General features: G+C 40.6%; 1 protein-coding gene across 2 annotated transcripts in view; it reads left to right on the top strand.

The window, feature by feature from the left end:
* The first annotated feature begins 600 nt into the window (after positions 1-600).
* Positions 601-15,032, top strand: part of sytl5 (synaptotagmin-like 5) — a 200,149-nt gene continuing 185,717 nt past the window's right edge. Inside the window, exon 1 of one of the 2 annotated variants that reach the window (XM_063050826.1) lies at positions 601-772. The gene's annotated coding sequence lies outside the window, so the exon portion shown is untranslated. Of the gene's footprint in view, positions 773-794; positions 1,193-15,032 lie in introns of those variants that run through there. The other variant, XM_063050827.1, reaches the window with a different exon arrangement.

The following is a 15,032-nucleotide window of genomic DNA, read 5'->3' as shown; positions in this document are numbered from 1 at the left end:
GCTCAACTGGTATTTTTAGTGTCTCAAATCGTCATATTTTATACTGTAGCTCTGGAACTTTCTAAATACAAATTCAACACTGAATGTTATTGAAGCTGAGGAATTGGTACGGATTATAAACACATAAAATGGTGATGGATTTCTCATGAAAGTATCCTAAATTGAACTGTTGAGAATCATTGAAATCTGTTATTCACTGTACACCCAGGAACTCCATTTAGATACGAACCAGAGAATGATCAATAGCAACAGGAATGAAATTTGTACGGACAGTTTGTCAACGATCAGCCAAATTCGAATAATTACGGGACCAAGTCAGGTGATTTAAGATACTCTCATTGACCGGCTTGTAGTGTAATTGAAGCCTGAATGTTTCCGCGGATTAGTGGGTAGTGCTAATTGAATCAAATTCTCTCTGTGTGTAGAATTTTAACAAATTCCAGAGACGCTGTCTTGATGCGACAAGAGGCTAAAGTTCTGTGTTTCTCGGCAATGCCAGGATTGCTGGGTTCCCGCGACTCTGAAGCTCGCCACAGTCGCGGTGAGAAGGACCCGCCCCTTTTAAGGCAGAGATCTCCAGCCCTGGAGGTTAACGTTCAGATCAGTCTGAAAGCAGGAACACGGAAGAGTGAAAAACGATCAACAACAGCTGCTTCAGCCGAACCTCCGAGATCTCCGCCAGTGTTACAGGCATTTCGAACTGAGCTGAGCGGGAGTGAAAGAGAAGGCTAGCTCCTGTGTCAGTGCCTCGCTGTGAACACCGCGCTATAAGGTGAGACACCTTCATGTGGAAACTGGGCACTACTTGATTTGTGTGTTAGTGGAAGCAGCTCTTGCACAAGGCGCATTGGTTTGTGTTTACTTCATTCAGGTGTGGAGCTAAGTCTGAATCGAAACGAAAGCAATAGATTCTGCTTTCGCAGACAGCATCGATATAGGAGAGAAATTTTGTGGTAGGGTTTTGTGGCAAACCTTGTACACTCGAGTCCAAAGCTAAGACATTAGAAACAGATGGATTTTAAACCATGATGTAGTGAGTATGGATCTGATATGCCCCTTGTGGCCGTAAACATAATTTTGGGGATATGAACGGTAGTGAAGCGTCCCGAACTGGAGTGAGGACGTTCCCTCGGTATTGTCTACGTTGCTGCTGCTGCTCTAGCTTGTGATTCCTCGTGGCGAGAAGAATGAGGTAACTGGAAGCAGGAAAGGGCTACGACGCATCTTACTATACCTGCATGGTGTCAGGTTTTTTTTTGTGGTCTTTTTGGGTTCCTCGATCGTTTTGAATATTGGACATGTTAATTGCTTAACGCTAACCAAACGATCGCAACGGAGCAATGTTCAAAGCTATCTCTATTGCCTGTCTGCGTACTGAGGGAATATTGATGCTTTCCCAATGAGCAGCAATCGGAACAGTCTAAACTCATTGAGTGTGTTTTTGTTGCTGCTGTTTACATTTTCCTAGCCTGTATAAAATGTCAAAGGCAAGTGGAATTATTATTTTTTAACTTCACTGTCATTTTAATTTTGATGTGCAAAGAAGTTATTTTACTGAAATTTGGGTTGACTAACTGCTTATGCTAACCTGAAAGATTACAGGAAGTCCTTCTATTTCTATATAGACAAATTCAAGGTTGTCTTTTGATCTGTAGAATCTTGATTAAAGCTCCCCAATATTCTTTGTATGTTTTTAAATATATTGGGGGGGGGGGTAAACTGTATTTTAGAAGTCTTGTTTCAAATTTGTAGCTGTGGTGGATTTTTTTAACAATAATACGTTAACTGTGCAACAAAAATATTATCTTTATTACATAAGAGTGTGTTACATATTAGTATGTCACTTCAACAGATTTGGGTCCAAATAAACACGCTAGATATCAGATTGGCTGCCAAAAGCTGCTTTTCAAGAAAAAAAGGCAATTATTAGGGGTTCTGTTTGTAACAAGTAGCATTAACTCCTGGTAGATATCAAGAGCAAAATGTACTGCAATTATTTGGCTGTTCTAACATCTCACTGGACCCTGACTGTAGATTTGTACAAGGGCAATGGGTGCATGTGAATACCATTACCTGTTAGTCACCTCCCAAGAAAAGCATGTCCTGATTCAGAAATGTATTGCCAATCCTTCATTCTTGCTGAACACATACCAGGAATTACACAAGACTAATTCAGTAAGTGCTTCCTTTGCCCACTTCATAAGAACATAAGAAATGGGAGCAGGAGTAGGTCATCTGACCCACTGAGCCTGCTCTGCCATTCAATAAGATCTGTCTATGGACTAGTCTCCACCTTCCCGCCTTTTCCCCATAACCCTTAATTCCCCAAATTCTATCCAACCTTGTCTTAAATATATTTACTGAGGTAGCCTCCACTGCTTCATTGGGTAGAGAATTCCACAAATTCGCCACCCTCTGGGAAAAGCAGTTCCTCCTCATCTCCATCCTAAATCTACTCTCCCAAATCTTGAGGCCATGTCCTCTAGTTCTAGTCTAACCTACCACTGGAAACAACTTTCCTGCCTTTATCTTATCTATCCCTTTCATAATTTTATATGTTTCTATAAGATCTCCTCTCATTCTTCTGAGTTCCAGCTAGTACAGTGCTAGGCAACTCTATCAGCCCTCTTAGTCTGACCCCCACATCTCTGGAATCAACCTGGTGAATCTCCTCTGCACCGCCTCCAAAGCCAGTATATCCTTCCTCAAGTAATTCCCTTCCTGTAAATTAATTTAAGCAAAATTAATGAAGGTAGAATGTTTAATTGTATGCCATGAGCAAGTTGAAATTTTCTTTTAATTTTTGCATTTGAACTCTTGTATGCAAAGTGGAGTAGTTACAAGTTCCAGAACAGAATTTGGTGTGGGGCAGAACTGACATGTGAAGTTATAAGCATGAGATTCTGCGGATGCTGTGAGCCTTGAGCAATACCCACAAAATTATGGAGCAACTTGGCCAGTCAGACAGTGTCAAAGGAGGGAAATAAACCATTGATGTTCCGGACTGAGATCTTTCCTTAGCAATTCTTAAGAATTTCTCAGATTTGTGATATTAAATGCTGAGATCCTGCTGTTGGACATATTGTTCTAATGACATAGATGGCTTAATATTCAATATTAGTTCAATTTGGCATAACTAAAACATTTGTGTCTAAAATACTAAAATGACTTTTTTTTCTTGTTTTGTCATTCTGTAGAATGTAGAAGCTATGCTATATTGTTGTAGTTCTCCCTTCTCCTTAATATTTAACTCTATTTGCCACATTTAGTCACTGGGTGTGTCATCTCCATGTTGGAATTGCTGAGCGAGGCCCTATCATTGATGGGTTCACAGCATTTTTAATATGTTGTCCAGTAGCATGAAACTTATCTATGTTTTGAAAAAGAAAACTGGAAAATAATAGATGTCAGGGGGCATATAATCTTCAAAAGGAGACATCTATGTTAGATCTTTGTGTCTACTTGTAAACTAGGCTGTTGATTCATTAATGAGTCACAGTACGATGTTTGCTGACAATTCTAAATTATCAGGAAATCAATTAGCCTTGTATTTTTAGCATAGTTTTACTCAAGGCACACTTGTTCTATTAGCATAAAATAATCTTTTCTCCTTAGTTTAAAATAAATTTAATAACCTTTGTCTAAAGACCATCAATCAGAGCTTTCAAATTAAGTCAATGTCACTGTGGGGAGACAGGGTGTAATAAAGTCAGCTAAAAAAATGAAGTAGTGAATTACACAGTGCTAGAAGTCCTATATGGAACAACTGCAGTTTATCCTGTGTCAGCAACCTTGATTTTTGTTGGAAGTGAAGAAGTTCATAACATGCTAGGTGAGCTGTTATGACTTACTGGCCATACTGCCACACGCAGGGAATCTAGCTGTTAAACTGCCAGTTAAATCTGCTATAGAAGTGTCAAACACTAAATTGAATGGACAGGATTTCCTGGATGGCAGAAGGCTTTTAATTAAGTAGCCTAAAAATACTCCATTTTTGTGTTCCTTATATTAAATAGCTTAAATACATTTTTATTTTTATTAATCTTCTGATATTTGTAAATTTCAGGGCTGTTCAGAGAGTCCAAAATCTTGGCAGCTTTCATTCAGGAAATTTGTATTTTTTTGGTCAGCCTTTCCACGGACAGCCTTCTTCAGGTTTTCCCACTTGCACACCTTGCCATTTCTTTTAGACTGAGAATTAATGCTTGTAGATACGAAATGGCTAATACACACTTCAACTGATGAGGTGTAGGTGTCCAGTCACATGGGGAAAATTCTGGGTTAGAATTCTCGTTTGTTCTTTGTTTTGATTTACTTTTTTCAATAGTACCTGCACTGCAGAAAGTACCCCAAACGATGCCTGTATTTTGTGCCCTTGCTGTAATCCAGGTAATATGGCAACTAACTTACATACAGATATTATAAGCCACAATAAGATAAACCATTTGTTCCTGGTTGAAACAGTGTAAAAGAATAGTCTTGTACTGAACTGAGAGTTGAGATCATTACCAAGCAAGCTCCATATTCCCACATATGATTATCACTATATTCGTTGCCTAACATTGATTTCTTTAAACATCAAGCAAGGACAAAATAAGAAGCTTCAGCTTCAAATCTTACTGATTAAGGAGATGGAACAATCTTGTTTCCCTCGGTGATGTTATCTGATTATACTTTAAGAAATCTGTCATGCAAATATTTTATAATATAAATGACAAGGGGAAAGTTGTACAGCCGAGGATGAATATACTTGCAAGAAGATTATGGCATAAGTTTTCTGTGTTAAAAGAGGGTTTTTTGTTAATTCCTGCTTCTTTTCTCTTGAGAACCTGCTGCCAACAATGTACTACCCATGTTCAGATAAACCTGAATGCTTAGTGTACCTCGTCTTTCAATGCCAGTCCTGGTTTTAAATGGTTTGCTTCTGTGAAGGAGCAGGACTTTGCTTGATAGATTGCCATCACGTAGGTGAGTCAAAAATTCAGTTCATTAAACAGCCCAGTGAATTAAGCATGTCAAGGATCTGAATGCTTTCTAATCTCTAGTTGTTGCAAAACATTCAGTAATATTTACTGAACTATTAAATAAATGATGCAACTAAATTTATGATTTTATAAAGGAAAGTACTTAAATACTCAGCAGGCCAAGCAACATCTGCGGAGGGAAAGGAATTGTTGATTTTTCAGGTTGAAAACCTGCATCGGGGCTAGGGGAGTGAAATAACCAGCATGAAGAGTGTTATGTTTTCTAACTCCAAAACATGAAAATAATTGCAAGGAAACGATGCAAGCCCAGGTGAATGGGTTTTTACTTTAAGTGAGGCACGCACACATGACATGGTGCTGTGATGACGTATGCTATTCATGTACTTTTACATATACTGTAACCTATAATGAGTTACTTAAACAAGAATACTTAAACAATACACTTACAGTATAAGAGCAGGACCTCCAGGGTTGTGATCTCAGCATTGCTACCCATGCCACGTGCTAGTGAGGCCAGTAATAAGATTATATATTATAACATGTGGCTAAGGAGTTGGTGTAGGTGGGAGGGCATAACAATTTTGGATCATTGGCCTCACTGCCAAGGAAGGTGGGAGCTGTAGAGAAGAGACATTTTACACCTGAACTGGAAGGTGACTAATATCCCAGCAGGAAGATTTGCTAGTGCTGCACGGTTGGGTTTAAACTAGAGTTGCAGGGGGATGGGAAGCAGAGTGCCAGAACAGTTAGTGGAGAACATAGAATAGTACAGCACATTACAGGCCCTTTGGCTCACAATGTTGTGCCGACCCTCAAACCCTGCCTCCCATAAAACCCCCCACCTTAAATTCCTCCATATACCTGTCTAGTAGTCTCTTAAACTTCGCGAGTGTATCTGCCTCCACCACTGACTCAGGCAGTGCATTCCACGCACCAACCACTCTCTGAGTAAAAAACCTTCCTCTAATATCCTCCTTGAACTTCCCACCCCTTACCTTAAAGCCATGTCCTCTTGTATTGAGCAGTGGTGCCCTGGGGAAGAGGTGCTGGCTATCCACTCTATCTATTCCTCTTATTATCTTGTACACCTCTATCATGTCTCCTCTCATCCTCCTTCTCTCCAAAGAGTTAAGCCCTAGCTCCCTTAATCTCTGATCATAATGCATACTCTCTAAACCAGGCAGCATCCTGGTAAATCTCCTCTGTACCCTTTCCAATGCTTCCACATCCTTCCTATAGTGAGGCGACCAGACCTGGACACAGTACTCCAAGTGTGGCCTAACCAGAGTTTTATAGAGTTGCATCATTACATCGCGACTCTTAAACTCTATCCCTGGACTTATGAAAGCTAACACCCCATAAGCTTTCGTAACTACCCTATCTACCTGTGAGGCAACTTTCAGGGATCTGTGGACATGTGCTCCCAGATCCCTCTGCTCCTCTACACTACCAAGTATCCTGCCATTTACTTTGTACTCTGCCTTGGAGTTTGCCCTTCCAAAGTGTACCACCTCACACTTCTCCGGGTTGAAATCCATCTGCCACTTCTCAGCCCACTTCTGCATCCTATCAATGTCTCTCTGCAATCTTCGACAATCCTCTACACTATCTACAACACCACCAACCTTTGTGTCGTCTGCAAACTTGCCAACCCACCCTTCTACCCCCACATCCAGGTCGTTAATAAAAATCATGAAAAGTAGAGGTCCCAGAACAGATCCTTGTGGGACACCACTAGTCACAATCCTCCAATCTGAATGTGCTCCCTGAATGTACAAGTTGTGGAGGCTTGTTGTTAAGACCTCAGACAAAGTCAGGAATCAAAACATTGAGCGTGATGTGACTAGTGTCCTGAGCTATGTATATTTCAATGCAAGAGGTAACATGGGAACAAGCAGATGAGCTCAGGGCATGGATCAACACTGGAATTATGACATCGTAGCCATTAGTGAGACTTGGTTGCAGGAGGGGCAGGACTGACAGCTCAGTATTCTGGGGTTCCATTGCTTCAGGTGCTTCAGAGTGGGAGGGGTTAAAGGAGGAGGGGTGGTGTTACTGCTCAGGGAAAATGTCACAGCAGTGCTCAGTCAAGACAGACTGGAGAATTCGTCTATTGAGGTGTTAAGGATGAAACTAAGAAATAAGAAAGGTATGACCACCTTAAGGGGGCTATATTACAGACCACCCAATGGTCCAAAGGATTTAGAGGAATAAATTTGCAGCGAGATCGTAGACTGTTGCAAAAAACACAAGGTTGTTCTAGTAGGTGATTTTAACTTACCACATATTGACTAGGACTCTCATACTCTAAAATGATTAGATGGGATAGAGTTTGTCAAATGTGTTCAGGAAAGTTTCCTTAATCAGTATGCAGAAATCCCAACAAGAGAGTATGCGATATTTGATCTGCTATTAGGGAATGAGTCAGGGCAGGTGACAGAAGTTTGTGTAGGGTAACACTATGCATCTAGAGATCAGAGTACAATTAATTTTAAAGTAAAGGTCTGGTCCATGGGCTGAGATCCTAAATTGGAGAAAGGCCAATTTTGAGGCCATCAGAAAGGATCTGGCAAGTGTGGATTGGGACAGGCTGTTTTCTGGCAAAGGTATACTTGTGAAGTGGGAGGCCTTCAAATTTTAGAAGTACGAAACTTGAATGTGCCTGTCAAAATAAAAGGTAAAGATTAAAAAGTATTGGGAGCCTTTGTTTTTCAGGAGATATTGAGGCCCTGATTAAGAATAAAAGGAGGTGCATAGCAGATATAGACAGGTAGGAACAAATGAGGTGCTAATGGAGTATCAGGAATGCAAGACAACACTTAGAAAGAAATCAGGAAGAAAGAAAGTATGAGTTTGCCCTAGCAGACAAGGTGCAGGAGTCTCTGGTAGATAGGGTTGTAAAGAAAGCTTTATTGAGTAGAGGAGATGGGATGTTATATTGAAGTTGTATAAAATGTTGGTGAGACTTAATTTGGAGTATTGTGTGCTGTTTTGGTCACCTACCTGCTGCAAAGATGTAAACAAGGTTGAAAGAGTGCAGAGAAAGTTTACAAGGATGTTGGCAGGTCTGGAAAACCTGATTTATAAGGAAGGATTGAATAGGTTAGGACTTTTTTCCTTGGAATGAAGAAGACTGATGGGAGATTTGATAGTGGTTTCCAAAATTGAGGGGTATAGATAGGGCAAATGCAAGCAGGCTTTTTCCACTGAGGTTTGATGGGAACTTCTTCACTCATAGTCATGAGAGTGTGGAAAGTCGTGCATGCAAGCTCAATTTCAATGTTTATGAGAAGTTTGGATAGGTACGTAGATAGTAGGGGATGTGGAACACTATGGTCTTGGTGCAGGTTGATGGAAGTAGGCAGTTTAAATGGCTCTGCATGAACTCAAAGGGCCGAAGGACCTGTTTCTGTGCTTACTTTTCTATGACTCTATATTACTCAAATATTACTGAACTGTTAAATCCACAACGAAGTGGAGAGTGGGAGTGATGAAACAGGGGCCGAAAGTGCTTGAGTGCTCTAAAGGACCTGAACTCCAATGGTTCTATTATCACATGCTTTGCATATCAAATTCAAACACTGGCACCATTTGTATTTCTGTTTATCACCTTCCAGCAGTCATCTCCACGTCCACTCTTCCCCACCCTTCCCGGCTCCATCCACGTCCACTCTTCCCCACCCTTCCCGGCTCCATCTACGTCCACTCTTCCCCACCCTTCCCGGCTCCATCCACGTTCACTCTTCCCCATCCTTCCCAGCTCCATCTTTTACTTGTTTTTTGTCTGTCTACCTCCATCTATCTCCCTGCCTTCCAATTTCAATGCTCCCTTCCAATGTTCCCTGTAATCTTTTTCTTTACAGCTGCATGGACTAACCATTAATCTGATCAGGAAATTTTTGCACTGCCTGAAAACTGCATGGCACTTGATTGTTTATGTAAAATGCATACTATGAAAATTCAGAAAGAAAATTGAAAAATCACGTTTTTTATTAATTGAAGGATATAATGAAATACAGTACAACAAAGAAAATATTTCACATTTCATTCTCGTCGGTCTTTATTACAAATCCATTGTTTACAAACATTGTCCATATTGATTTTGCATCCAGACGAAAAATATGTTTTAATCCTCATTGGATCATCCAAATGTTCCTCTTTTAGTCTGTTTCTGGATTTGCATTTGATTGAATTTATAAGACTGCATCCAGACATCCCACGTCTCCCGGAAGTTCCGGGAGTCTCCCGCGTATTAATAGTGGCTCCCTGATGCCCGCAAATTATATACAATATCATGGAAATCAAATTTTTTGAGAGCGAGTGAGAGAAAGCAAGAGAGAGCACGAGAGCGACAACGAGAGAGAGTGTGCGTGAGAGAGAGCGAGCGAGAGCGCGCGAGCGACCACGAGAGAGAGAGAGCGCGCCATTGCAGAGTGTTCCAAAAAAAAATGTATGTCACCCCAGACTACACTAAAGTGTACCCCTGCCTGATAGGGGTCAAAAGTAATGACAGTGTTGCTGGCTGCACTGTTTACAACAGTGACTTTTCTATTGTCCATGGTGGGTTAGGACTGTAAAAGACATGTTGAGGTGAGTTTAACAGGTGTCATTCGTTCATTAGCATAGCTAACGTTATTTAAACTAACTGGCCAGCTGCTAAGGAGCTACTCTATTGCAGACATCCCACCTCTCCTGGAAGTCTCCGGCAAATTCATGGTGCTACCTCCCTGAAATGAGTTTTTGCAGGGAGGGATGTCTGCTGAATTCATAATCACAGTCAGCACCAGAGCTTGAAATGTTCCAATGATGTCAACAAGAATTGACAGTTCATCAAATTCTTCATTTCTAAGCACATAGTTCAACATATCAGGGAACATCTTAATTGAACCGGTCTTAACTTTCTCAGAAACAACACACTTGAAATCACAGTATTGTTGTGAAATTTTTGAGGCAATGCTTTTGTCATAGTTCATAATAGCATTTTTTTCTCAGTTGTACAACGTTCTCTTTTCCAAATTCAGATTTGGTTGTGTTTGCAATAGCAACAGGGTCAAAAGCTTGCCATTCTCTTAACTCGTGAGAAAATCTATTATCCAAGTTGAATGATCAAATAATAGGCACAGTATTGACATCAGAACTTCTGGGTGCAAGCAGATCTTTCACTTTGTCACTCCAATAAATGGAATCGCTAAGGTACTGTGACTGTAACTTGTTAATTTTTGCTTTTATGTACTGCAGTGCTTCAATTGTATTCAAACAGCTTTTCTGAAGGAATTTGCAAAGAGATGCTGGATCTTCTAAAACATCAAGGACAGTTAATGCTATCTGATATTGTGGATTGGTCAAAATCTTCAGGTAGCAGATGCTGATTGGATCATTACATTCATTTTCTTGCTCTTTGCAATGCTGGATCAAAACTGCATAATTCCTCATTAAAGTAGTAACAGCAAAATGTATTGACAGCCATCTTACTTTGTTTAGTGGTCTAAATGAGACAACATCACATTCGGTGACATTGGCTAATTCGGGCTTTCCTTTTCATACTGATGATCTGCTGAACATTGTACACACTGTTACAATGTTACATTATGATTATGCATAATTCATTAACAATTACAGGGTATTTCATAATTATTAACATAGATATCAAAATTATTTCAGCATAATTTCAACATTAACATCATATAAAAGAACGTTCCAACAAAGGTTGAATGTGCGGGAGCTTTTCAGTCGCAGTCTGGCTGCACGGCTTAAAGGGAATATTGCCATTCCTCTACCTGGATTGATCTGTCCATTTACTCCACCTCCTCAGACCACCAGTTGCCTCTGGCCTCTTTTTTTTCTCTATTCACCATATCCCTGCTCCATTTTATGCTGTCTGCTTCCCTTCTCTGCTTTGACGCAAGATTTCAACCCAAAACGTCAAGAATTCTGCCACCCCCATGCCCCAAGCAGGTGCTGCTCAACCCACTGAGTTCCTCTAGCAGGTTGTTGTTCTATCATGAACCTATTGTGTTTCATAAACATCTAAATGTCTTCATTGTTCCTACTTCTGTCTCCTATAGCTGTTCTCCCTTTTGACATTTTTGAAATGAATAGGCTGATAACTCCTATGACAGTGTCAGCAGGCAGGTGCCTCTGAACGTGTACTGGGAATTTGCAGAAAGGTTGCTACTGAACTACATGAGTCCAAATGTCGGATCACAGCATTAAAAGCCCCACTGGAGAGTAACATTACATTCAGCACTTCCATGTTTGTGTAGAAATCCCAAACTTCCTGAAGCTTCCAGAAGAAACGTTCAAGTGTATTGTCATTCAACCGTCCACATGTATACTGCCAAACAAAACAATATTCTTTCAGAACAAGGTCCTCAACATTGTACATGAATCTCACTCCAAGTAATAGAACCACACAAAAAAAAACAAATAATAAGGTGCATTTATGACTCAAGTTTAAAAAGTAAACAGTATAACATCACTGCTGCTTCATATGTGAGGAGCCCTGGGTGATGGCAGGAAGTTCAGTAGTCCCATGGTCGGAAGAAGAAGCCATTTCCCACCCTAACAGTCCTTGACCTAATGGTATATGGTACCTCATGCCTGATGGTAGGGGTTCAAAGAAATTGCTGGATGGATGGGAGGGAACATTGACAATGCTAAGGGCTCTGTGCTTGCAGCACCACTAATAGATATTTCTCGTGGGTGTAAGGGGGAGCCCCAGTGGTCCTCTCAGTGATCCCCACAATCCTTTGCAGGAAGTTTGAGAGATGCCTTGCAATTCCTGTACCAAATGGTGATGCAGCTGGTCAGGACATTCTCAATCGTGCTCCTGTAAAAGTTGATTAGAACTGGGGGAGGAGGGTGGAGAGCGGAACCTCAGTCTCCTCAGGAAGTGGAGAAGCTGCATAGCTTTCTGAACCAAGGAGGTGGTGTTGAGTGACCAGGTGAGATTGTCCATTATGTGCATACTAGAAACTTAGTGTCCCATTCATGTGTTGTGAGGAGTTGTCAGCCTGCATATTCCTAAATTCCACAATAATTTATTTGGTCTTGTCCAAGTTGAGAATGAAGTTGTTGTACTTCCAATATTCTACTAGTCGCTCTACCTCCTCTCTGTACGCTGTCTTGTCATCATTGTTGATGAGGCCAAGCTGGTGTGTCATCAGTGAATCTGATGATCTAGTGTGAGCTGGATCTGGTAGTGCAATCATGCAGCAGCAGTGTGAACCTCAGCCGGCTGACCACACAGCCCTGGAGGGTGATGGAGTGTGATGTAGCTACAGACGTTGTCGCCAGCATGGTCTACTTGTGATCTTTCTGTCAAGAAGTCCAACATCAATTTACAGTGAAAGGTGTTGCGATGCTACAAGGACAGATTACCCACCAGCTTCTGAGGGACAAATTTATTAAACATTGATCTGAAGTTGATAAACAGCATCTTGGCAATGGCAGTAAAGCTGAAAACTATTGGTGCATGCAATACACTAAAAAGTTGGTAAGGTATTCAGGCATGCTCTGATTCACTTTTGAGTTTTCTGGTTAAACTTAATTTAAATCATTGAACTTCCGTGACCTAGACTCACACCAGTATACTAATAAGCACTGATAAACACTTCTGTGTTTTTTGCAGTCTGCAAGCTCGCTGCCTTGCATCATAATTATTTGTTGAAGATGGTAGATTAATTTTGTGCAGATAGATGAAGCATTTGCCTTGTAGTGCAATGCCATCTTTAGAAATCAAACATCATTAACAGAATAGAATTACTTAAAATGGAATAAAAACAGAGAATACTAGAAGCACTGTACAGGTCCAGCAGCATTTGTAGAAAGGAAAACCATTAACGTTTCATGTTTGAAGTCTTACCAGAACAGGGGACAATGGAAAACAGGCTTTTAGTAACAGAAGGTCAAGGTGGATAGAGCAAAAGCATTAAATCTTACAGGGTGAAGCCAGATGCACTAACATTGCTTTAAAGGATCACTTAAGGTAAGTTTGAACGTTTGCCTGTGCAATGTTTTGTGAATGGTAAGGCTGTGGGATATGCCAGCTGGCACAACTGTAGAAATAAAATACTAAGCTACAAGGATGACGGACAGAAATTGTCAGTTCTGAAACACATAGGAGGCAGATTGCCAAAGGATGTGGATTAGTTGGAAATAGTGGTAGAGAAATGCCAGATAGTTTAGTCCGGATAATTGAAGTACTGCATTTTTGGAGCCAAATGATTGAAATATAGAGGAAATGGCAGGGCCCTAAAGAGCATTAATGTACAAGGAATCTTTGGAATTGCCCCTTAATCATCAGGCTCTTGGACCAGTGCGGATAACTTCGCTCAACTTCACTCACCCTAACACTGAACTGTTCCCACAACCTATGGACTGACTTTCAAGGGCTTTTTATCTCATGTTCTAAATATTTATTGCTTATTTGTTTACTTATTTCTTGTTTCTGTTTGTAATTGCTGTTTGTTGTCTTTTGCACATTGGTTGGTTGTCCATCCTGTTGGGCGTGGTCCTTCAGTGATTCTATTGTTTTGTGGGTTACTGTTAATGCCCACAAGGAGATGAATCTAAGGGTTGATGACACATACTGTATGTACTATATAATAAATTTAATTTTAACTTTGAAGTCCCTAAAAGTGGCAAAATAAGGATGGTAAAGGTGGCATACAGCATACTTGCCGCCTTTGGTTGGGGCATTTTTAAAACCTGGTAAGTCATGTTGCAACTATATACAGCTCTGGTTAAGCTACATTTGGAAATAATATACGCAGTTCTGCTTGCCACATTGCTGAAAAGATATGATGGCTTTGGAGAGGGTGCAAAAGATGTTTAATAGTATACAGTATTGCCTGAATTGGAGGGCATTAGCTATAAGGAGAGGTTGAACAAACTTGGATTTCTTTTTCTGGAGCATCAGAGCCTGAGGGACTTATCTGTATATTAAATTGAGGAGCTTAGATAAGGTAAGTCGTGCCTTTTTGTTTCCTCTGAGTTAGAATGTCAGATGGGATACCTTTAAGGTAAGAGGGGGAAAGTTTAAAGAAGTACGAAACAAGTTATTTTTATACACGGTGGTACTTTCCTGGAACATGCTGTCAGGGAAGGTGGTAGAAGCAGTTACAATAGTAATATATGAGGCATTTAGATATGCTCGTGTACAGTCTAGGAATAGAGGGATGTAGGTCATGTGAAGGAAATGCGATTAGTTTAAATTGCATAATGCTTGGTATAGACACTGTGGCCAAAGGGCCTATGTTGTACTGTTCTGTGCTCTAGTGGAAATGGGAGAGTAAATAAGTGGCAAACATCCAGAGGCTCAGGGTCACTCCTGTGGACTGAACACAGCTGTTCCATAAAGTAACCACTCAATCTATGTTTGGTTTCTTCAGTGTAGAGAAGGTGATATTCTGAACACCGAATGCAGGGAGGGAAAATTGGAAATGTCTCAGTGATCTGGGAAGACTGTTGGATCATTGAATGATGGGAAAGGAAGAGGTTAAGGGACGGGCACTGCATTTCTTGCAGTTTCATGATAAAGTGCCAATAGATGAGGAAAGATAGATGGGGACAGAACTTCAGACCAGGAAGTTGCAAAGAAAGGAATCCCTTTGAAATGCTCAAAAGAATGATTGTTACCGAAATCCAAGCTGAGCGTGCAGAAATTGTGAGGTATGATTCATTTGAATTTGAACCTGCTGGGATACAAGGGAAGGACCCAGAGAACTCCTGTCCTTTACTAAGAAGAAGTATGAGAGAAGAGTGTGGTTCATAGATGAAATGCATTAATCGATCTTTGGTAGGTAGGGAAGCCATGGTTCAGAAAGAGAGCTCCATTATTGTCACTGTGTGTGATCTGGTCTCACCCAATCATAGTTTAAAAGTTCAAAGTAATTTTATAATCAAAGTACATGTGTTACCATATACAGCCCTGAGATTCATTTTCTTGCAGGCATACCCAATAAGTCCAATAACCATAATAAAATCATAGAAAGACTGCACCAACAGGGGGGACAGCTAGTGTGCAAAAGACAACAAACTGTGCAA

This window comes from Mobula hypostoma, chromosome 6 (genome assembly GCF_963921235.1).
Source record: "Mobula hypostoma chromosome 6, sMobHyp1.1, whole genome shotgun sequence".
NCBI lineage: Eukaryota > Metazoa > Chordata > Chondrichthyes > Myliobatiformes > Myliobatidae > Mobula > Mobula hypostoma.
The sequence above is the reverse complement of the archived record's forward strand: the minus strand, read 5'-3'. Positions and strand labels throughout refer to the sequence as shown.